The 25056-nt window shown below is 36.1% G+C and overlaps 2 pseudogenes; one reads left to right on the top strand and one right to left on the bottom strand.

The window, feature by feature from the left end:
* Positions 1 to 25056, bottom strand: part of LOC126024534 (small integral membrane protein 8-like) — a 1114930-nt pseudogene that overhangs the window by 379982 nt on the left and 709892 nt on the right.
* On the top strand, positions 22 to 17157 carry LOC126024167 (regenerating islet-derived protein 3-gamma-like; annotated as a pseudogene).

The raw sequence follows: 25056 nt of genomic DNA, 5'->3' as shown, positions 1-25056 counted from the left end.
AGCCTCTTAGACACAGAAAACATGCTGCGTTTTATGGCTCTGTCCACCTTTGCTTGGGTGATGATCTCCTGCCTTCTGCTCCAATATCAAGTAAAAGGTGAGTGATCCAGAATGAGCAAGGTTTCCATGAACAAACAGATGAAGGATAACAAGTGGGCTAAGTTGGGCATAAAGTGAGATAAATATCATGTGTTTTCTGTTTTTTATTTGTTTGTTTGTTTTGCCTTTTTTGGGCCACACCTGGTGATGCACAGGGGTTATTCCTGGCTATTCGCTCAGGCTTGGGGGACCGTATGGGACTCTGGGGATCAAGCCAAGGTCTGTCCTGGATCAGCTGCTTGCAAGGCAAACGCCCTACCACTGCGCTATCACTCTAGCCCCTACTCTGTGCTTTAAATAAGTGTTTTAAAAAATGACTGTGAATGCCAGGATGTGAAAAATAATTATATTCACTTTGCTCAATGAACTCCATGTCCATTGAACATAAAAACTGGAAGATTTAATAAGGATCATAGCACAGAAGAAAGTTTGTGTTCCCATGAAAAAATTCTTAGCCCAGACCTAGAGAAATGTTGGAACATCGTCTAAAAAGAGGATAAATTAAAATACTTAAATTTTTGTGTAGTGGACCTAGATCCTAGTGAAATATGAGACAGTTCAGGAAAACTTAAGAATCAATTGGAGATTCCTGCCCCAAACACTGATCTCATCTGGGTACTATGAGCACCTAATCCCATCCTCCAATCCCATTGCTATTTTTACTCCTTCACTGTTTTTAATTTTTCTACTTCAGGTGAAGACTTTCTGAAGGAACTGCTGTCTCCACGAATCAGTTGCCCTAAGGGCTCTGTGGCCTATGGATCTCACTGCTAGGCCTTGTTTTTGTCAGCGAAATCATGGATGGCAGCAGATGTGAGTTTTGCAGTTGTGGATAGAGAGGAAGTCTATTGACTATGAAAGTGGGGGTTACCTTCTGCTGGGTTTCATAGATAGGCGGAAAGATATTCTCCCTCTTCTCCCTCTGATAATAAACCAAAGAGTCATCTGAAGGTTTCCCAAATGTCTTCCTTTCTCTCACAGCTGGCATGTTAAAAGTTGTCCCAAGGACGCCTTGTGTCAGTGCTCACTGGGTTCGAGGCTTACTTTGTGTCTTCCATGATCCGGAACACAGGGACTAAAAGTAAGAACATCTGGATTGAACTCCATGATCCCACAGAGGTGAGATTCTATCTCAAAACTGACACTTTTTTGATGCTTTGATCACACAAGCCATTCTGTCTTTATTATCTAATTCTTATAGACTAAGTAAACCTAGGACTAGGTGGAACTAGATAATACTTTGGATAAATGAGGTTTGATCCACATAAATTCTAACTTCTATAGAGTTCTCCAGCCTCTAGATTGTTTCAGTTACCTCTCTCTCTATTTTTTATTTTTACAAAACTGGCACTAAAGGCTCCCTGACATAGTCTTGTGCACACTTGATTGATGGAAACCAGGGATAATGTGCTTTTCCTGCAGATTCTATCTCTCTTGCCTAAATGCTCTTCCCCAACATTAGGACATTCCTATAATTGTGAGCGAGCTTTGTACATACCTTCATGCATCTATTGTCAGTGGTTGGCAATCGCGGCTTGCAAACCACATGCGGCTCTTTTCACTTTTTAATGCAGTTCTTCTGTGTGCTGGCTGCTCCAGAAGACAGGACTCTGCTCCTAACCTCTGTCAGTGCGCGCTCTGTGTGGCTCTCAAAATAAATTTCAATCGTGGTTCTGGTGAGATTTGGCTCAATTGAAAAAAAAAAAAAAGGTTGTCCACCACTGTATTGGGTTTATTGTCTAACCATTTTTATTTATTCATTACTTTTGTCTCTCCAGATTATGAAAAATCGCAAGTTTTTGACTGTGAAGAGGAGTTACCCTGTATCTGCAAGTTCAAGGAATAAGACAAATGGGCAGTCGCAATCGAGTTTTCTGTGCTTCTCATCAAGAACAAAAATATGTTTGAAGATTCCTCTCACAAAGAAATATTATCCATTTCTTTCAATTCTGATGTACTTATTCTTATCTTCATTACTTCTAGCCTTGTTTCTTTTTTATTATAAATATCATTATCTTTATCTCAGACATTAAAATTTTTTTTTCAATTTATCTTGTATGGTTTCTTTCTTTTTTCTGTGCTTATAGAAAGAGCCTAAGGAAAACCTGTGTATGAAAATAAGTTGGGAATTTCATTCTCTCTTAGTGATGTAGACTGAGAATCCACAACCTATTTGTGATGTGATTGAACATCCTATTCATGTTATTTTTTTATTGTGCAAGAACAGATGTTTATTATAGTCAGTAATTTAGTATTGGCATAGCACCTTGAAAAATTCAATTGGGAAAAATATATCCCACAGACCTATATCTTAACTTATTTATTGGAATATTTCTTCCATAACTCATTGTTTTGATATTTTGTTATTAGTCTGTTATGTGGCCTTTAATCAGTATACAAATTATTACATATTTTATTTCAGATCTATTTTGGGGGGGGGTTGGGGCCACACCCGGTGACACTCAGGGGTTACTCCTGGCTATATGCTCAGGAGTCGCTCCTGGCTTGGGGGACCATATGGGACACTGGAGGATCTAACCACGGTCTGTCTTAGGCTAGCGCTGGTAAGGAAGACGACACCTTACCTCTAGCGCCACCGTGCCAGTCCCAGATCTATGTACTTTTCTAGTATCACAGTTCAAAAGTAACTACAGTATTTCTTCTGTGTGTTAAATAAATCTAGGTCTGTATCATAAAGTACATAATCTTCATTTGAACTAATTTTACTTCCCTCTCAAAGAGGTTGTTTGGCTAGCATTTAAATTAATGGTTCTCTGAAAGCTTAACACAATGGGATCTATTTACAATGGACAACAGGGAAATGAGATGCAAAGAAATTTGGGTAGGTATTAATAGGGGAAGTAAATAAACAATTTTTTGTCATGAATATATGAAACCATCTTTCCAGTGAACACTCATAATCTACAGGGGCCACTCTCATAGTTTTATTTATATGTAAATTGGTTGTTGAAAGAAATGAAAGTTAATAATTATATCAAATGTTTAATAAAATATTCTTTCATCAGGAATGAACTGTCCACTCAGAAATTGTTACTGATATTTTTATTATATTAAAGAGAGTTTTATTACTAACTGTGTTTACTTTAAATGCTACAAACATCATATCTGATTTTGCAAATGCTATGCTGTTTTTGTGCGAAAGGTTCTAGAGACTTGTGAACATTGTTCAGCAAACCTAGGCACAACTCCTAGCAATATTTGGATACTTAGTCAACCAGGCTGGCTACTTAGTGCAGGGAGTCAGGATGTTGGAATTTTCCTAGAGATTTGTGGTGCTGGAGACCACAAGTACCTTGCTATTGGCATTCATGAACCTCTAGGACCACATCCTGTGATGCTCACGGTGGTCCCAGGAATCCAACTTCAGAACAATTTGAGCAATACCCCATATCAGTAGCAAAAAAACTTCTTGAAATGTTTCGATAAATTTGGGGCATTTATATCTTAGTATTCTTTAGTGTTACTTGGTAATTCACTTTTACTTGCAAAAATTTAGCTCTTAGTATTTATCCAACAACTCTAAGTCTCATCTTCCTTTCAAAAGTAATTTAACCAATTGCATAGATCTTGACATACTTTGATTTTGAACATTAGAAACATTTTTCACTATGCATAAATTCTGATTATTTCTTTCCAAATTCTATTTTCGGTAAAAGCCAGATTGATAATTGAGCCAGATTTTCTCTCAGTTATAATATATTTGAATGCTGATTTAATCACCAAACTACTCAGTTTTCTTTTAGCTCATATTTCTAATTTTATGAATATTTGGCATTAAAATATTTGTCTCTGAACTTACCTAAAAACATCACTTGAAATAGATGTGAAATTTACATGTTCTGGGTGAAGAATGATTAAATATTCAAATAAAGTAACTTCTCTTTTCATAAGCAGATGCTTCAATCATCATTTTCACATAGAGAAACATGGAGGACCCAGCATGGTGACCATGTTATCATTCTATTATTGAAAAAAATTTTCTATTATTCATTTTTATTTATTTGTTTGGGGCATACCCAATGGTGTTCAGATGTTACACCTGGCTCTGCACTCCTGGCAGGAACTTGGGACAAATGGGATGGAGGGATAGTACCCTGGTTATTCTCATGCAAAGCAAATGCAATCTATGTATCTTATGCAGTCTGATACAATGTTGACATTTCTCTTCAACTTTGAATGAACTTTTGTGAATGCCATGAAATAAGGTTCTAGTCTTACATTTTTCCCATGTGATTATCCACTGTTCCTAATACCATTGTAGAGTCTTTTAGTCTACCTCATGTATTCAGCTCCTTGGTTATACTATGTCAATAAACCTGATGATTTATCTCTAGACTCTGTTGCATCAGTCAGATAGACTATAATTTTACAGTACCATGATGTTTTAAGGACATTTGTTTTATATTATTATATATTTAAAAAATACAATACCTTTGTTTCTAGTCTTTCTTAGGATATTCAGAGAGATTGACTGATCCATCAGATGCTATTTGTAATTATTCTAAGTTCTTTAATGATGTTATCTATTTCAATGTATATTTCATTGAATCTGTACTCATAGGTAGAGTGGTCACTTTGCCATGTTAATTTTTTTCTGATCCACATTTTTTTTGTTCTTTTTTTTCTCTTTTTAAAATTTTTAAATAATATTTTTATTTAAGTACCATGATTACAAACATGTGTCTATTCGGGTTTCAGTTATAAAAAAAGAACACCTCCCCTTAACCAGTGCAATCTTCCCACCACTACTGCCCCTATTTCACTCTTCCCCCATTTCTTGCCTGTGTTTGAGACACTTTCTTCTATTTCTTTTCAATTAAAATATTCTTTTATATAACTTTTAAAGTTGTTTCCTAGGTATTTCTTATTTTTGAAATTATTTTAAAACTATATTTGTAAGAGTGTATATGTAGTTATTTTTCTCTAAATCTAGATGAAGTTGTGTGAACACAAGACTCATAAGATTTTTTTTGGCATTTATTTGCTTTTTCTCAGTATTGTTTTTAATAATGAACAGAAAATAAAAGCAAGTAGAGTAACATTTTTATTAGTGATCTTGGAAAATCAGGTTCAAAAAAGATTGAACCCAGAATATATTAAACTGGGGTTGGTGAAAGGAAAGGCTACCATGACATGGGTAGGCTAGAGAGTATAGAGAGAAACTGATTTTCAGGTTGATTTTCAGACTTGATTCCATATCTGTGATGAACTTTAAACAAAGCACAGGTTGAAGGATTCACATTGACCTTAACTTTGAACTTGTAGATTAAAGGTACATTAAAATGAGTCAAACTTTTAATTTATGAAATCTTGTAGAGATACAAAACATAGGTGAATGTGGATAGAAGTTCATTCAAAAACCTATCTTTTCATTAAAACACTCTTGCCCCATTCAAGCAAAAAGAATACTCAAAGAAAGGAGAATTATTTAAAAAAATTAATTAAACTTCATTTTGCTGAGAGTCTCAGCTTATTTCCAGAGAGCCAGGCTTAAAATTGGGGAATGAACTGATCAAAAAGGTTGGGTAGAGGTTATTTTGGTTTCTACTTCTTTTTCCTCCCACTACCACACATTAGTTAGAGTGAACCAGAAGAATAATCTTTATACCATGTATAAACCAACACATCAGTACCATTACAGTCTTATCCAATTATATTAGTTTGAAGTGAATTAAGAGTACAGTGGGTAGGGAATTTGCTTGCACACTGGCTACCTAGTTTCCATCCCAGTTTCCTAATGTTCCCCCCCAAGAATCTCCAGGAGTGATTCCTGAGTATAGAGCCAAAGCCCTGAGCATTACTATCTGTGCCCCTCTCCCCACCAAAAAATAGAAGTTTTGTTAGGTTGAGGACTATATGGATATAATGGTTAGATTAGACTGATAGCTCTTAGAGTTTCTTAAATAGTTGTTTGCTTCCTTCATGATTCACGGCCACAGCTGAATGTGTTCAGAGCTTACTCTGATCTCTGTGTTCAGAGATCACTCCTAGTATGCTCAGTGTACTACGTGAGATGCTGAGTCAATCTGTCAGAAAGGAAACTATTAAAATTGATGAGGAAAATTTCTTAAATGTTTTTAGGTCTTATAAATTTTAAACTTCTCTTTTTCAAAGACAGCCCCATTTTAGAATCTTAGCTTGCAAACAGAAACCCCTGCCAGAGAGCAGAGAGCCTCAGAGACAGAGGCCTCAGAGAGTTAGCTCGAGTTAAAATAATAAGCTCTGCTCTCACAGCTCCCAAGGACAGCAAGCTAGGAGATAAAGACTTGGGCATGTGAGATCAAGACCCGTTTATGCTTACTATTATGATAACACTTACTATTATGATAACAGTGATAACACTGCCACTTTAAGTAAGTTTTAAGTTTTATAGGATATATATATATATATATATTGATATATATATCAATAAGTTAAGTTAGTCGTTAAGTATTCTTATATTATTGCTAATAATTATAAGCCTAGAGTGATTTCAGCAGTACCAACCAGAAAAGGTTCTCGACGCCAGAAAGCCCAACTCCCATGCTTCTGAGGCTGACGTATGTGCCACTCTGGGCCAAGGAATCTAACCATTAGCTACATTTGAACCTTGAGTTTTAGTGATCCCCTTTCTTTTCTGTAACTAACAAGGCCAGGCTGTTCCCATCCTGGCCCACTGTGGTAAGCTGACATCTGCAATATGTAACACCGGGGTTGATAAGTTTCAGTGATCATCTCTTTGTTCATTAAATATGTTTCGTTCTTTTTAAAGCTATGATGTCTTTCTGAAAATGTAAGCCTTTATTCACAGCTGCATCTGTGACTGATAAGGAAAAAGTGCTTTTCTTGCTTTGAAAATTCCTATATACACTCTGCAAAAAGGAGCCTCGAGGTCTCTGCTCTGAGATCTGTCTCAGCAGACGACCCTGACTGGCCAGAATAAAACTCACCTTTTGCTTGTACATGGTCTGTGTCTCTTTGGGACCCTCAAGGCACCGAAAGGACAGGGGGCACATTGCCCCGGACCCTATCAAAATAAGGTTGATATTTTTTTTAAATGTTTTTTATTTTGGCACACCCAGTGACACTTAGGGGTTACTCCTGGCTATGTGCTCAGAAATAGCTCCTGGCTTGGGTGACCATATGAGACACCAAAGTTCCAACCACGGTCCATCATAGGTTAGCCACATGCAAGGCAAATGCCCTACCACTTGTGCCACTGCTCCAGCCCAACACAACTTCTTATTTAATCTATGTGATACAATGTTATAACACACTGACAAATTGATTCAAGCACCAAATTTACATTTCCATAAACTAGTTTTTTTTTGCAGTGATAAATGACACCTAAGTCACAACATTTTATTTTATACACAAACATAAAAAAATCTGGCACAAAAACTCTGAAAACTTTCCAAGTAACTTTCCCCTCTCCTTAGAGGTTTAGTGTTTAAGGATATATCCACCATATAGCATATCATCCAACATTCTCACTTTAAAAATTTAAATGAAAAAGATTATTAGAATGTCTTACAAGGAAAGTCAATGTTGTGTTAATTATAAATTAATGAGAGTCATAGTGTGGTGGATGGATGTGAGGCCTTTCTTGACTCTGCCTGGCACTGATAGCCTCTTCAGTCAGCGGGTCTGTAGGTGCAGGATGACAGAGAAGAAATGAGCCACAGGAATCAGATAAAGTTTTAGGAGACACCCAGCTTTATTACAAGGCCCTAATCACCGTGTGCTTTTTTCACATGTCTCTAAACTAAGCAGCCTCTCTGCACTTCCCCTGCATCCACTTCCCCAAAGAAACCTTTAATTACCAGCTACAGACCAATCCTAGCTGTGAGAGAGTCTCCCCATCCAGGTAATATTAGCATTTGGCTTTGGGGGAGGGTAACAATTCAATATTCAAGATAGCATGGAGGTAAGGCGTTTGCCTTTCATGCAGAAGGATGGTGGTTCGAATCCCGGCATCCCATATGGTCCCCGGAGCCTGCCAGGGGCGATTTCTGAGCATAGAGCCAGGAGTAACCCCTGAGGGCTTTTTGTGATCCAAAAAGCCAAAAAAAAAAAAAAGTAAATAAAGAATTCACTATGTACCAGAAAAAAAAAAGAAAAGAAAAGAAAAACAAGGTTGTGGACCACTGTATCTAGGCAATGGGACAAGTGATATTGAAAAGGTTGATAATTTTTTTTTTATGAAGAGAGTGACAGAGAAAGTATGTGTGAAAGATTATGATGCTCATTATTATTCTCAAGAAACCCTGAGTTTTATTCCTTAGTTTCCAATGAACTTTCTCTTAAAATATCAACTATCAAATACAGCTACTCATGTATACAGATATACTCCAGTATACAAATACATCTATTATTTTATCAGGATTTGGTATAAAAGAGAGGGATGACAGTAAGAGGCAAATGCTAGAAAATCTTGAGGACAGCTGTTTGGAAAGCTCTTTCACATTGAAGTTTTCACCTAGAAGAGAGTATTAGGCAAAAGGAAAGGTATGAATTGAGGAGCAATCAAACTTGTGGAAGTGATGCCAACCCCCAGAAAACCAATAATTTTTATCAGTATTTTTACACTTAGTTGATCTTGAAAACGTTGTACTAAAGGAGTGACCATATGGTTTCTTGTAAACATCCAGGCTCCCCCTTTATCTAGGTTGATAATTTTTACTCTGAACCTAAATCATGATTCTTCCACTTACATATTCACCGATCTTTCACAATTTCTCTCCTAATTTGAGACATCATCACATTATTTTATTTTTGTCTAGTATGGTTCCTCACATTAACTGGTCCCATAAAGGAAGAATTGATAATGCATAAATGTATGTGATTTTGTTATGGATTGGTGTCCTTACTCTTGTCACAAGAGTCACACAGGATTTTACCCTCTTCTTGGTTCTGAACATTGTTAGAGGAAGTAAAAACTACCTTTGGACTTGACAAACCAAGACCTATCAGTTTGTCAAATTATATTCAGAACTTACTGAGAATATATCAGAGACACTAAAGGAACTATGTAGTTACAGTGGGCAAAAATAAAATCTACTATCCTACTTCTGGATTTTCCCCTTGTTTTGTTATTTTAGAAATAAATTGGTCTTGCTAAGAATGATCACATTCCATAGTTCTGGGGAAAAAAGGAATTAAAAATATGTATAGCATACTACCCATGACAACTCTCATAATAATCTTTGTTAAGTACTATAGCTCCTATATTCTCTGACAATAATGATACTCTTTGTCTTTCACCCAAATGTTTGAGCCTATACCCTTTTATGCCTTATTTTTCTTAGCTTCCACTTTATTTTATTGCAGGTATGTGTGTGTTTCTCTGTGTGAGTTTATGAGATCTATGATTTATTGAGTATGAAGAGATTGTGTTTTGCTAATGGGATCTGAGGAAAAGGTACTGTAGTGATTATCTATAATATGAAGGCTGGAAGAAACTTAGGAAGGGTTTGAGATTAGTTCAAGGAGATTCCTGCCGTGGGGGAGATTCTCCAAGAAAAGACTGGGAATTGCTACAGGTGTTGCCTCTTTCCTGTTAGCAGGCTAGTACTTTACCAGAAATATGCAAAGTTAATATTATCTTTACCAGTCCCCTTGATAGAACCTGTAGAAAAAATATTTCATTAATTCTTTGCGGGAATGTGTCTAAGGAGAGTTCTTATGGTTGATATATAAAGAAATACTTTATGAAGGCTATATGTCATATATGTATCTCTTATTTTTCCAATTAAATTAAATGAATGATAAGATGAGATTACTTTAAGAATTGCAAGTTCCCCAGGAAGAGAAGCTAAGGGATTAAGTGAGGATATAGGGTCCATACCTCTTACCATAGTAATTTTGTACAAATACAAAGAAATTGAGAGATAACCCAAGATATTTAGGAAAATCATAGAGTAAAACTTTTTTCCTAATCATTTCAGAGGTGGAGTTTTCCTAATTTATAATTGCAGTATGATCAATTGAATATAGAAAAATAAAAGGAGAGGGACAAGTAACGATCAAATGTTAGTCAATAGGAGAATGACAACATTAAAAAATGACAAGAGTAGAAGCTTGATGAAATTGTTGTCATGGTTAAAATTGCACATATATATTTATTGATCAGAATACTTAATACTGTTGAATACTATAAAGCTTATTTCTAAAAATTATTATTTATTATTCTAAAGCTTATTTTCAAAAGTTTCTATGAAAAAATAGTCATACTACATGTTTATTTCAGTCTTGTGAAAAAAATCAGTGAAACAACAGCCCTATATTATGTCTGAATTTTGTCTACAGGACAAAAATTTTAAATCTCTATTATGTACAATTCTGGTTTTGTAAGTTGTAAACAGTGATAATATATTTTTATCCATGATGCAAAATTTTTCTATAAAATTTGACATGTTCTAGACCTAACAAAATCTTAGAATCCACCCCACCAGCATAGCTATCAACCTCCTTAATATCACTGAACTCATTGTATACTAATAATCAAATCTTATAACAGTTTAGGAGCAAGAATTGAGTATTGTATATTTAATTTTAACAGTATCCATATAGAGTATTAGACATGAAACAGGATTGATTATGTTTGTAGAGCATGAAAGCAGTCTTCCAGAACATAATTGCTAAAAGTTCTCAAAATCAATTCCTAAATAAAGCACCTCACAGAGGAAGGTCACTTGCTTCTTTTTCTCCTTTGTGTTGTACCTAATTAGATCTGAAGACATAGGTATCAAGAGCGTCCTTGTCATCCTCCTGTTTTGATCTCAGTCTTCACTGATAAATTTCTTTTTTTTCCCATGACTATTTGGCAATTCCATCTATCCTTTATCCTCTCTGGAAAGACTATGTCTGCTTTTTTTGCTTACCACTTAAAAAAACCCCTGCCACACACGGCTGGGCTCAGAACACTCCGCATGCTAGGATTTCTGGTGCCTTTGACTGGTATGTTGGGGGGCTCTGGGCAAGACAGCTAGCCATAGGCCCCCTGGGCTGACCACTTAGTCCAGGAGAACAAGATCCCCCCCACACCAGGCGGGTCTTCAGGGCCACGCCTGGTTAATCGGGCCCTGGGGGGAGGGGGTGAGAAATTCCTCCCTATGCATCAAAAAACTACAGAACCAAGTGGGGGCTCACGCCCCCGCGCGTACTTCATTTATTGAGAGTATGTTTTGCATATCTAGAATGTTCATTTTTTATTCTGCCCTTTCACACACCCCTACAAAGCTCTTTTTTACTCCTTAACTCTCTAACCCCCACAAACGTCACTAACCTACATTCCTCTTTTTAACTTCAGTAGTGTACAATCCTAATCACAGACCAAAGCTGTGCATTGTGTGTAACAACCCAAAACTGTTTCAAGACACATACAGTGGACACGTATTTCTTTAGAATATTTTGTGTTTTTTCTCTGACAACTATAATTCTTACTAAATGTTGTCTTATACAAATACAATTCTAACCACTTTTTATCTTCTCTTTTTGAGAAGTTTAACAAGGAATTTTGGTGAAAGAATCCCCCAGTTTAATGCTTATGATTGAACCATATCATGGGAATTGTTGGAATTGTTGGAATTGTTATTGGCCCCCATATGCACCAATAACACCACGTGGCATTGCTCCTTTTTTGCATAGGCACATTAAAATGGGAAAATACTATACATGCAAATAAGATCCTATCTAATAGGGATTGGAACACACAAATCTTGTAGTGCAAGGGGACCTTACACCCTGAACATTGACCTGGCACAGACCTCAGAAGAAAGGGCATTTTCCATTCACCCCTGAACCAGGGAAGCCATCCACGAAACATCCAGGCTTGTCTATAACATCACCTGGAAGTAATCCTCTACCAGGGAAGACCCTACACTGCTCAGACATTGACCTGCTCAAGAGACTTCCCTTAACACTGAGAAGACTTAACAACCACAACGACCTGCTTACAGTACGGGGCTCCCTGCATTGCCCTTTGATTGTGAGGTGAAACGAGAGGAAGCTCCACATCCTGACTTCAATGTAGGATATGCAGATTCCAGGATCTTTAATACAGAAACATGATACCAACAACAGAGACTGTGCGAAAAATAAAAGTGTGTTGGCACTACAGACAATGTCTTGGAGTGGACGATCTAGCTTGCCTGGAGCTTAGAGAGTTGGTCTTATGCCAGGAAACTTCAGGGGTCAGGTCTCTTTGTATTTAGGCCAAGGTTATTTCTTTCCATGTCCCTCATATTTTGATGGGCCTATGCAAACAACAATTGCCACTCTAACACCATTTTTACTGTGCTCCTTTGACTCTAATCCTTAAAAAGAACCCACTTAAAATTTGAGGTTAACTTAAGCTAATATGCATGTATATGGAAATGTAAAAAAATACTATGCCTATAATGTTTAAGGAGTTATGTAAGTTTTATGGCTTTAGATTGCCTTGTATGCTGTTAAGAAATATTATAATGTGTTACAATCTGGGGACTTGAGGGACAAAGTAATTGTACATGGATTTAATGATCTTTGGTTCTTTGGCTGAAAGTTCAAAGTTAAGATATCAGCAAGGGGACTTCTGAGAATTATGTTATGGGTGATTGTCCTTCCACTATAACTTTACCTTGTCCTCTTTCTTTGCATCCTTGTTCTCATAATTAAAAATAAAAAAATTAAAAAAAAACACCCTGCCACACACACAATCATACCATATGGTTTCCCAAGCCTACCAGGAGTGAGTTCTGAGCAAAGAAACAGGAGTAACCCATGAGCACTGTTGGGTGTGATCCCAAATTCCCAAATATTTAATTTCTTCACTTCTTTATTTCCTGGAATCTGAATTCCAATGCTACAGGATATTACATTAGCTAATATTAATTGGGTTTTATAATAAAGTTAATACTTAAACTAACAACATTAAAACACAATGTCCTTGGGGGACGTTATCTTTGATTTTTTTGAGGTGAATATAATACTGGATGAACTACCATTAAAAATAGTATCGCCAGCTGGAAAAGAAAAAACAAACAGAAAAAAATTCTCAAAGATAAGGAAGTGAGGACAGTTAAGGAAGGAGAAGTGGTATAAAAGATAGGAAAAAGGCAGAAAAGAAAAGAAGATATAATAACTATGCTTCACTAATGGTGTTAAGCTGAAAAGGGCAAAAAATATGGAATGTCTTTAAGGATTGAATAGGTTCAGCCAATAAGGAGATGGAAACGTCAGATATTGAATGATCCTAACAATTGGAATAAACTTGACAGACAATTCTTCTCTAAGCCTCCATAAAAGAAGATACTTTGCATTTGGCTTTAAACCTTACAACATGGAGTCAATAATCTCTTATCTACAGAACTGTGATTTTAAAATGTTCACTAGTCTAAGAAGCTAAATGTGTTATTTTCTGCCCTACCAGCAAGAGAAAGCTAATACAATCAGCAAATGTATTAGTTTATTTATGAGGGAATAATCATGTTGTATATGCCTAAGAGAAAATTGCATTTCCTTTATGTAAACTTATTTATTACATTCTCTAATTTTTATAGTGGATTATTTTTAAGGTAAATTTATTATGTATATGTATATATTGTTAAGAAACTTATGGTTAGTCAGTGGATCAAATCTCTCTCTAGTCAATTTTTACATAATATAGTATTACATAATTTTTTTCAATTTTAAATAAAATGTAAAAATTATTAAAATTGTTTAATAATAGATTAATTAAAATAAATTTAAATTTAAAAATAATATAAAACCATCAACAAAGTTTTGCACATATGCAAATAACATATAATTTAGATTTCAATGTCCATCTTTATTTTTACTAGATTAAAGACACGTTCATTGCATACTGTTTTTTATTGCTTTCGTGCTTTCATGGCAAAGTTGAATAGTTATGAAAGACATAATATGAACTATTAAAACAAAACTACAACAAAAAATCTTTCCAAATAAAGATATAATTTCATACCAATGCAAATCGCCTTTATCCAAAAGAACAATCACTTGTGAATTTGAGATATTTGCATATATGTTAAAGTCTAATGATGAACATCTGAAACTTATATAATGAACATTCCTTCAATAAAATTTTAATACTTAGATATAAAATAAAAGGAGACTACATCATTTAAAGCTTGACAAGCAAAAGACAGTTTTGTAGGGTGTTAATAGTTTGGAGTAATACAAAGCTTAAGTATAAAATGCTTAACATGTACAGTATAATCTCATGTCAACAATTAAAATAGCTCTTGCTCTTGACTCTCCTTTAACCTCATTCTTTCATTGATTTCACATTATTTGACTGCAGTTACCCATCTTTGACTTCCTTTACTGCCACTTATTTGCTAATATTTTTATTCATTAGAAAACCTCCAGGTCTTGTAAGACTTGTAAGGAAGTTTACGCATCTGATTTTCTTAAACTCTTGACTAATCATTGAATTCTCAATGGATTTATAATTTTCCTCAAAACTATGTTGTTTAAAAATAAACATTAGATCTTGCACCTACTTTTCATTTCAACTCTTTCTATGTCCATACCAATCTGGGATACTTGCAATTTTGTACTGAATTACTTTTTATAACCTAAGATTTAAAATATTTTATTAAAAATATGTACATACATATACAGCCCTACAGAAAAAGGAATTAAAATAACAACACAAACTTCAGCTTTAGATATAAATCACAAATAGCTTAACTACAAATGCATTTCCATATGCCTCTACCTAAGAAGATTGGAAAGAAAATTTTAATTTTGTAAATTTCTAGGGCAAGTGCTAGAGGTAACACCTGTGCTGATTCCCAGTATTTGCTGAAGAGTCTCCTCCCCCTGACTGGAATCTCCTTGAACCAATGTCAAGCCCTTCCTACAGCCCTATTTTGCTTCCCATTAGTGCTTCTGATTCCTTCTAATCCTCTTATAAAAACCTAGCATTGTTTAACTTGAAAGATATTCACAGATCCCTGCAGGACGGGTGAGGGCTTAGAGTTTATGACCCATGACCATGTATATTTGGGGATAGTATAGAATGGTCACTATTCTTTGATGATAGGAGCTGTGAGGCTCAGCTAAGATTGTCCTGGAAAGCTCAAGGATGAAAGAATGTGCCCATTTTCCTATTTGCCAGACCTGTAGAAGAGGATAGTACAATTTACTCAAGGAAGTCAACAAATAAAAGATCAGAGGTAAATGAATGGAGTCTCTGAATGCCCACTCTCTGACCACATCATTCCTTTGTGTCTCTGATAGGCTTCTCCATCATATACAAGATGCTGCCTCCGATGTCCAACTCCAGTGCTTCCTGGATGCTGTTTTCCTGCCTGGTGCTTATATGTCTTCAAGTTCAAGGTGAAATTTCTCTGCTTTTATACTAGGTTCCAAGTGAATGTCCAGGGGCAGAAAGTAGGTAGGCTTTCTCATACATGTGCTAGTTTCATGGACAATGAAAGTGATTACAACTCACCCATTGTCTCCCCTTCCTACACAAAAATTAATGGGGGCACATATAGTGTGACAAAATAGGAGAATGCAATGATGCTCAGTTTGTTAGTGGACTCAAATTTGTAGATAGAGTAAGAAATGTTAGAAATTAATTGTTGACACAGAACAATGATTTGGAGCCCAGTGCAGAAAACTAACCTAGCCAAAGAGAACAATTAGACATTTGAGCAGACTGAAAATATAAAAAGAAAAGTCACTCTCACTTAGTGACAGTGAGGGCTCTTCACTAAAAGGAACTGAGTTGGATCAAATAACCTTTCAAACATTGGCCAGGTTATGAAATATTGTTGATGATTTGGCATTGCTTCCACAAACCATGACCTTATAGATATTTCCAAGAGTTTTTTTTAACTCCTACAATCTTTGCTGTTTGCCCCAGGTGAAGACTTTCAGACAGAATCACTTTCACTAAGGTTCAGCTGCCCTCAAGGTTCTGTGGGCTATAACAACTACTGTTATGCTTTCTTTGCCACACCGAAATCTTGGATGGATGCATCTGTAAGTATTTTGCTGAGTAATGTGATAATTTGGTGTAATTTCTTCAGTATTTGAGAAAAGGAATGTTTCTGGGAGAATGAAGTTAAATCATTCTCTTCTCTCTTGCATCTGATATGTTCATTTCCCAATAAATTCTCAGGCTCCTCTTCATCTTTGTTCAGATTGCCTGTCAGAATTGGAGGTCTTCACACCTTGCATCTGTGCTCAGTGAGTTTGAAGCAGCCTTTCTGGCAAGAGTGCTCACTGGAGAAGCAAATGAGTATGCATACATCTGGATTGGGCTCCATGACCCCACAGAGGTACAGTTTCACCTATTTTATTCCTATTGTACTCTCTCTCTCTCTCTCTTTCTCTCTCCTCTCTCTCTCAACCAACTCTTGATATTCTCAAGACATCCTTAAAACATTTTTTGTTTCTATGCCTTCCTATAAAACACCCTAAAGAAATGTGGAGCTAAAAAATGCCAAGGCCATATGTGCGTGTGTGTGTGTGTGGGGGGGGGGCAACAAGAAACTTTTTGTGAACAAATATTCAATTTATAGAGGACTCATTGCTCCAATTCAGATAACATGCCTATTTTTCAGAAAGGAAATGGATGGCAGTGGAGTAACAATGACATAATGAATTACTTGGCCTGGCAGAGAACTCCCCCTACATATCCCAGTCCTGGGTACTGTGGAAGTGTGATGGAAAGCTCAGGTAAAAGAAACAAGCTTTTCTACTCGTCATTTCACATCTGTTTCATTAAATTTTTTGATCATGACTTTTAGGGATTTCTTCCAAGATCAGAGATATGATATTAGTTTCTATTCTTCCTTGATGCCTGATCATATTTTTCTGCTTTTTTTGTCCTTCCCTTGAAATGGGCCAAAAAGTGGTTTTTGATCAAAGGTAGAATCTCATTTAGGTTCTATGAAATTTGAGACTGGTAACACACTCTTTTAGATTCATGAATTTACACATTTTGTCTTTACACTCTTTCCAGGATTTAAAAAATGGAAAGATTTTAACTGTGATGAGGAATTGCCCTATGTCTGCAAGTTCAAGTACAATTCCTGAGAAATCAAGAGATTTGTGTGAAATGCATCATTCTTTGAAGTTGACCCTGGTCCTGAATATTCATTCTCTCTAAACACACAAACATAAGCATATCATCCTCAATTTTCTTTCATCTCTCGCTTTTCTTTCTTCAATATTCTACATATATTGAGTTTTAAAAAAACAATAATAAAGATCTCCATCTTTAGCCCCTCTTGTGTGATTTAGTCTCATGGAGAAATCCTGAGGAGTAACTGGGTAGAAAAGGAAAGCTAAGAATCTCACCTTTGCTTCTATTTTACTCAAATTTCCACGGAAATGAACTATTTACCTATTTACCTATAGATAGAAGCATGTTTGCTTCCTCATGTTGGATGTAGATTTATGTATTTGAGGAATTGATCCACCACTGCTGAGGTGGTTCCTTACATCAGGTGTATGATCATTAGCCATATTCATATTTAGGAGGTCTCATGCTATTTAAAACTGTGCTTCTTAAATTATTATGATGAAGAAAAATATTTTAACCATTGAACTTCTCATGTAGTAAGATCTGCCTTATTGAATAAAAAGCAGAAGTCAAACCTAATGTTTTGCAATTGTATTGGATAAATAATATAGTCTTTTGTTTAATAAATTCCTAAAACAATCCTCTATTTCCGTATTTATCTCACTGTGATTATTTAACTAAATGGATACTAATATCCAGTGATTGCATGGTGTGTCGATATGTCTGTAGCATTCTTAATGTAAAGCACTCATAGGTTATCTGTGATCAAACCTTCATATGTTCTAACAACAATCAGAAATAAATTTAAGAAAATTGAGTAAGATTTCAATTATTATTATTTTTTCTTTTTTAATATATAAAATCTTTATTTAAGCACAATGATTAGAAGCATGATTGGAGTTGGGTTTCAGTCATAAACAGAACATCACAGTGCAACATTCACCACTACTTCAGTGCAACATTCTTACCACCAATGACCCACCCCCTTTTCCAACCCTTGCCTGTATTTGAGACAGGCATTCTACTTCTCTCACTCATTAACATTGTCACGATAGTTGTTAGTGTAGTTATTTCCCTAACTGTACCATTACTCTTTGTGGTGAGCTTCATATTGTGAGCTGGTCCTTCTGGCCCTCATCTCAATTATCTCTGGGTATTATTACAATAATGTCCTTATTTTTCTTAAAACCCATTGATCAGTGAAACTATTCTCTGTCTATCTCTCTTCCTCTGACTTATTTTTTGTTTTTGTTTTTGTTTTTGTTTTTGGGCCACACCCGGTGATGCTCAGGGGTTACTCCTGGCTATGCACTCAGAAGTCGCTCCTGGCTTGGGGGACCATATGGGACGCCGGGGGATCGAACCGCGGTCCGTCTCCTAGGCTAGCGCAGGTAAGGCAGGCACCTTACCTCCAGCGCCACCGCCCGGCCCCGTATATTGCCACTTTTGATTCTGATGTGAGAGTATCATACCCTAAAGTATATAAATATTTATATTTTATAAACCTTTATTACTCCATTAAAAAATAGAAACAAGAAGCAAATAGAATGGTGAAATAAGGATAAAGCAGGAATCTGTAAGTTGGCTATGTTGAGATAAAAGATAAAGCTACATAATATTTTTTTAAAATGATGAAACAAAAGTGGCATATTATATAAAAGTATATATATATTATATAAAAGTAAAATTATGAATTTTTGACCCTTCTCCTAAGTTAGAAGATGAACAGCTCACCATTATAAAAATTAAAACATGCTCACCCCTCTGCCCCAAGCAGAATTGCTCTACACGTTGTCCACCTGACTTTTTGCATATCCCACAGTCTCCTATTACAGGATCATGAATCTCAGCCAACTATCTCCTTTTATCCCTTTCAGTCCAATCATCACTGTTCCAGGAAAGTGTCTGTATCTTTCTGGCTAGCTCAGGGCGATGGGAGATGGGCATCTGACTGTTTCTGTAAAAGGGCAAAGCTACGGGCCCGGAGAGATAGCACAGCGGCATTTGCCTTGCAAGCAGCCGATCCAGGACCAATGGTGGTTGGTTCGAATCCCGTGTCCCATATGGTCCCCCGTGCCTGCCAGGAGCTATTTCTGAGCAGACAGCCAGGAGTAACCCCTGAGCACCGCCGGGTGTGGCCCAAAAACCAAAAAAAAAAAAAAAAAAGGGCAAAGCTACCTTTACCCCTGACTGTTGGCCAGCCAGTATTGGGAAAGGGGTCCTCAACTGTGACCATTCCCAAGGAGCAACCTGTTATCACCACCCTTGGCCCCTTGACACTCTTCATCAAACAGTTCTGGAAGACTAAACATGGTTAGCGTGGTCCTGGACTATGGTGTGTGGGTCTGTCAAATAAACAGCTTTTAGAATATGCTCACAACTTTTACCTCTCAAGTCATGTGTATACTCTTTTACTCAGTTTAAGATACTGCAAGGTCAAAAATAATACACGATCCAGTACTCTTTCCATATAAACTTTGTTCTACCTCAGTAATGTCATACTTTCCTTGAGAAATCATCAGGAATTCTTTTAGGTAACCTTTGCATTGGTTGTTTCTTTTTTTCTGAAATATTATTATCAGGCATACCTGTGTAGATAACATTCTCCATAACAAACTTTTGCTCACTTGTAACATTTTAATAGTTCAATCCTGGCCTATATCTTGTAATTTTACTAGCCTCTGTTATCTCTGTCAGTTAGAGCATCTCTTAGAGATGCAGATTAACTCAATTTTAGGGTCACTATACAGAGACATTATATAATTCTGGTCCTCTATTCCTCCATTCCATAGTTGGAAATGTTGGAGTACATCAAGAGATTATGAGTACCATTTTACTGAAGAGATGGAACAATGAAAATATAATCTTTATATCCATATTTCCATCCTTAAAATATATGTTTTATATCTATTTTCATGGTATAATCCCTTTTCTTTTTTTCTTTGTTTACATTTTGGGGCCAGAGCTAATAATGCTCATGATTGTTCTTTTTTTGTTTGTTTGATTTTTGGTTTTTGGGCCACACCGGGTGACACTCAGGGGTTACTCCTGCCTAAGAACTTAGAAATTGCTCCTGGCTTGGGGGACCATATGGGGTGCCAGGTATCAAACTGTGGTCCTTCCTGGATCGGCCACATGTAAGGCAAACAATCTACTGCTTGCTACTGATCTGGTCCTTCATGATTATTTTTGAGACTGTGCTCCAGGGTTATTCCTGGTGGTACTTGAGGGACCATATGCAGTGACAGGACTGGACCCTGGTTCACTGCATACTTAAAGCAAGCACCTTTCTTACCATACAAGCATTTCCAATAGAGTCAATTTTTTTAAATTTTATTTAAACACCTTGATTACAAACATGATTGTGATTGGGTTTCAGTCATGTAAAGAACACCCTCCATCACCATTGCAACATTCCCATCACCAATGTCTCAAATCTCCCTCCTCCCCACCCAGTAGAGCCAATTTTAAGAACACACTTTGAGACCATGTGGATGTGCACATAACCGAAACCTGTCGAAGCCTCTTAATATAAATTATTAATATTCTGGCAAATAGGTTTGGCAATTACTAATCATGATGACCTTATTATAAGCCTTATATACCAAATTGTTACCTGCCAATCTTCAATGGTCTTACCTCTTTATTTGATCTTTTTATTGTCCCTTCCCTGTATAAGAGTTGTTTTACAATTAACTTGTGAAAAATTCAAGTTTCTGAGTAACAGATGTTAGATTCTAGAACACAATATTTCTTAGCTTGGCTCAATTATATAACTATAATTTTGTAAAATTTATTAACAACAAATTAGTACCCTACTAAAACTTGCTTTGTCAGGTTAATTTGTGAAATAAGTTAGTACATGTTACATTAAAACATGTTGAGGTTGCTTAAAATGTTTGGTACTTGACAAAAATATAATAAATATAAGCAAAAGGCAGTGGATGTTATAAAACAACCACTATAGTATCCCATTCTAGAAACTGTGGGCCCTGTCCAGAAAGTAAAGTAATGAGGCAATCAGTTTTAAGGATAAATTGTAAAAGGTAGCTACTGAGGAAAAACACATAAAACTTATGCTACTTATTCTCTAATTAGAAGGCTTGAGAAAAAAAAAGAAAATAAAAGGCTTGAGGTGTGTGATGTGATATGTGTGTGTCATTATGTAAGTGGTTTCTCTTGGTAAAATTTTTCTTTTTTTATTGAGCCAAAACTGTGGATACTCAGGGGTTTCTCCTGACTCTATACTATACTCAGGAGACTCTCATGTTGCTGTTCATGGGAGCATTTGTGATAATGGGTATCAAATCCAGGTAAGCAGCATGCAAATCTCTTGCCACTGTATTTATAATAAAGTGACCTCAAGAGCAAGCTTTCAGGTGAAAAACTGGGCCAATGTTTATCTATCTGAAAGATATTTTCATGAATATATTTCTTTGAAAATAAATAGAAAATAATTTCTGGATGTATCTTTGATGAAAACAGCATGTTGTTGAGTAAACAGAGTAAATGTTTATCTTTAGGCCTTGATCCTAAAATATTAATGAATTAATATTAATTATCTTCAAATGTGTGCTTCAAACCTATTTTTCTCCAGGACTTATTTTGTAAGAGTTTAAATGTTGTGTTGTCTTTGCAAGAAAGAAATTTAACCTGAAGATTTTTAGGGTGGACAGAACAGAGAAAGGGAAAAGGAAGTAATGACTTTTAGAAAAACACTGGGTGATTGCAAAAATAAAGAAACAAAATACTAAATGAATTCAATTAAAGAACCAGTTGTCTACCTGAGAGAATCTATAGATTTTACTACAGCACTCAGAAAATGGCAGCTTCTTATGAGTGCATTTATACCTGAGAGAGAGAATAAAAGCACAACGTGGGTATGGCTAAATTTATAACTTACAGATAAAACCTGAAATATCAAATTTAAAGCATTCACAATCCTATTTTTCCTAGCAGAGAATGACTTATTTTCACATTACAACATTATGAGCTTTCAATTTAAAACTAAGAAGAATTCACTAACAGCAATGATCTCCCTAGACCTAGATATAGAGAGTAGTAGCTAAGAGCTCTTCAAAAAATCTTACTTTTCTTACTTGATAAAAATTCTCATTTTTTCTTTAAGGAGAATTGGTGTTCCAGGAAAGGAAAATAAGAATATAAGGTCTGTAGAGTTCAGGTTAGGTTGGCACGTGGAGATGGAGCCAGGAATTGAAGAAGTGAAATGCAACATCTAAGGTGCTGCCAACATTGTTACTGCTCCCCAAATTCCTCTCTATCTCACCTGGATGGTGAGACTCTCCCACCTCTGGGAGGGGTCTGTGGTTGGTATTTAAGTGTTGCCTGAGGGGAGAGGTGAGAGAAAATCAGAGACAGTATGGATGCAGAGAAGCAGGAAAGAGGATGCTTAGTTGCAGGGGTCTCAAAAAAAATTTACCTGGGGGCAGCAGGAGGCAAAGTCGGGGTGATCCTTGAGTGCAAAGTCAGTAGTGAGCCTTGAACATTGGGGGGTGTGACCCAAAAAACTAAAACAAAACAAAACAAAAAAGATTCCTCTAGGGCAGGGCCACAAAATGTTGTACGGAGGGCCGCAAATAGCCCCCAGGCCGCGAGTTTGAGACCCCTGGTAGAGGGTATGTGAAAAGAGGCTCATGGCGTTTAGGGCTTTGAAATAAAGCTGGATTTCTCCTGAAATTTAAACTGACTGCCTGTGGATCATTTCTTCGCCATTACCCTGATACCTACAGATCCGCTAATTGAAGGGGCTGCAGGATCAGGGCCAAGCCTAGAAAAGCCTCACCATCCATCCAACTCTAGAACTCTATAATTAATAACTAATACAACACAACAGTATAGTTTTTGTGGGTATAATTTTTTTAGCAGTTTTTGTAAGCCACAAGCACAAGCACTGTCATTTCTTATTGTTTAATGGTAAACTATTATGATCTTCAGCAAACTGACTCTTAAGTGAGTGGTTTTTGTTTATGATCAGCTAATCAGCATAATATGTTATGCATTCCCTATGCATCTTCTTCCACCATCGGCATCTTGTTATCCTGAAAATAGTCCTTTTGAAGAGAGAAATAAAAAATAGCAATTCTCTAGATTTCCTTTAAGAATAGAGTGTGAAAATTAGTCAGAAATGACTCAGGCACCAAAAAAAAAAAAAAAAAGAAAATTGATGAAAATCTGCAGGGACAAATACAGGTGAAGACAGAGTGAACTAAGGATGATAGGAGAATAGAGACTGATGCTGAATTAAAATATTTCTGATATAGAGCCATTTTATCTGTGCATTCAGATGCTTAAGATTGATCTAACATAGGCTAGCAAATGATGCAAGATTTTCATATTTCCTTAAGTCAGAGGGAGAGAGATAGACGCAGAAAGTCTCACTCATCTATGGGTTTTAAGAAAAATGAAAGACATTTTTGCAATAATTCTCAGAGACAAATGAGATGAGGGCTGGAAGGTCCAGCTCATGACATGAAGCTCACCACAAGGAGTGGTAAGTGCAGTTAGAGAAATAACTACACTGACAACTATCATAACAATCTGAATGAATGAGGGAAGTATTAAGCCTGTCTCAAGTGGGGCAGTGTGGGAGGAGGGAGATTTGGGACATTGGTGGTGGGAATGTTGCATTGGTGAATGGGGGAGTTCTTTAACTAACTAAAACACAACTACAATTATATTTGTAATTAAGGTGTTTAAATAGAGATATTTAAAATTTTTTTCATATTTTCTGAGTCTCAGTCAGCTCTCAGAACACTTGATTCTTTGGAATGCAAGCATCTATAATAATTCCACAGAGCATCAATTTTAAGACTGTAGATTCCACAGAACTCTCCTCAGAGAAACATTTGTTTCTGCATTTGCATTTCTACCATGTAATAAATATACTGCAATTTTAAGACCAACCATCTTTACTGTCTTTAGATTGCTATTGATTTCTTCTGTGTCTTTTAATGGAACCATTGGTAAAACCTTTTTTTTTCATTATTTCTGGTTTTGGGTCCACACCCAATGATGCTCAGGGGTTACTCCTGGCTTGGGGGACCATATAGAATGCTGATATTTGAACCATGGTCTGGCCTGGATTGGTTGAGTGCAAGGCACTTTCCCTACCACTGTGCTATTGCTCTGACTCCAAATCTTTCTTAAATTACCTGTAAAAGCTTTTAGAGATGCAGATGCAGGATGGTTTCCTTTGAAAAGCAGTATTGTACCTGTTGGAGATAGAAATGTGGTTAAGGTACTGCAGAAGTCAAGGAGGCAGAAAGATATTTGATTTCAAGCGTATAGAAATTGACAGCATGGAGACATACAATTGGGGTTAACTTAAATGTGAATTAGAAAGCAGAAATAAAATTACCTTTTTGATGTTTAAGCTAAATATTATGCAGTCATATAGAATGAATCCTGGCATTAAAGGATGTCCCAAAACAATTACTTTATTTTTCTTCTATTATAATTACGATTTATTTGTTTTCAGACAGAACATATAAGAAATTATATTACCTATCACATTACATTACCTATCGTATGTGTAGGTCACTGCTCTGTAACAAAATTTAGGCCCTGGTTTTGTAAGAGAGGTTATTTTGATAATGTTGGGTCATTTTTTTTAATCAGAGATAGATATCTTGATTAATTGGAGATACCACTTTTCCATTTCCCCTGGTAGAAAAATGGGGAGTTCTGTGTGTCCATTTGAATTGAGCAGGTTAGAAAAATTCACTTTTTTCTTTTTTTTTCCAAATTAGAAATATTTTATTTAACAAATGGCTTATAAGGCATATACTTTAAGTACCAATATGTTTAAAATAACTACTTCTCCAAATTCATCTGTATGGTTAGTATAACTCTAAGGGGTAATAACAATATCCTCAGGTTAATAATTAGCT

Source organism: Suncus etruscus, chromosome 12 (genome assembly GCF_024139225.1).
Source record: "Suncus etruscus isolate mSunEtr1 chromosome 12, mSunEtr1.pri.cur, whole genome shotgun sequence".
NCBI lineage: Eukaryota > Metazoa > Chordata > Mammalia > Eulipotyphla > Soricidae > Suncus > Suncus etruscus.
This window is presented reverse-complemented; position numbering and strand designations above follow the sequence as displayed.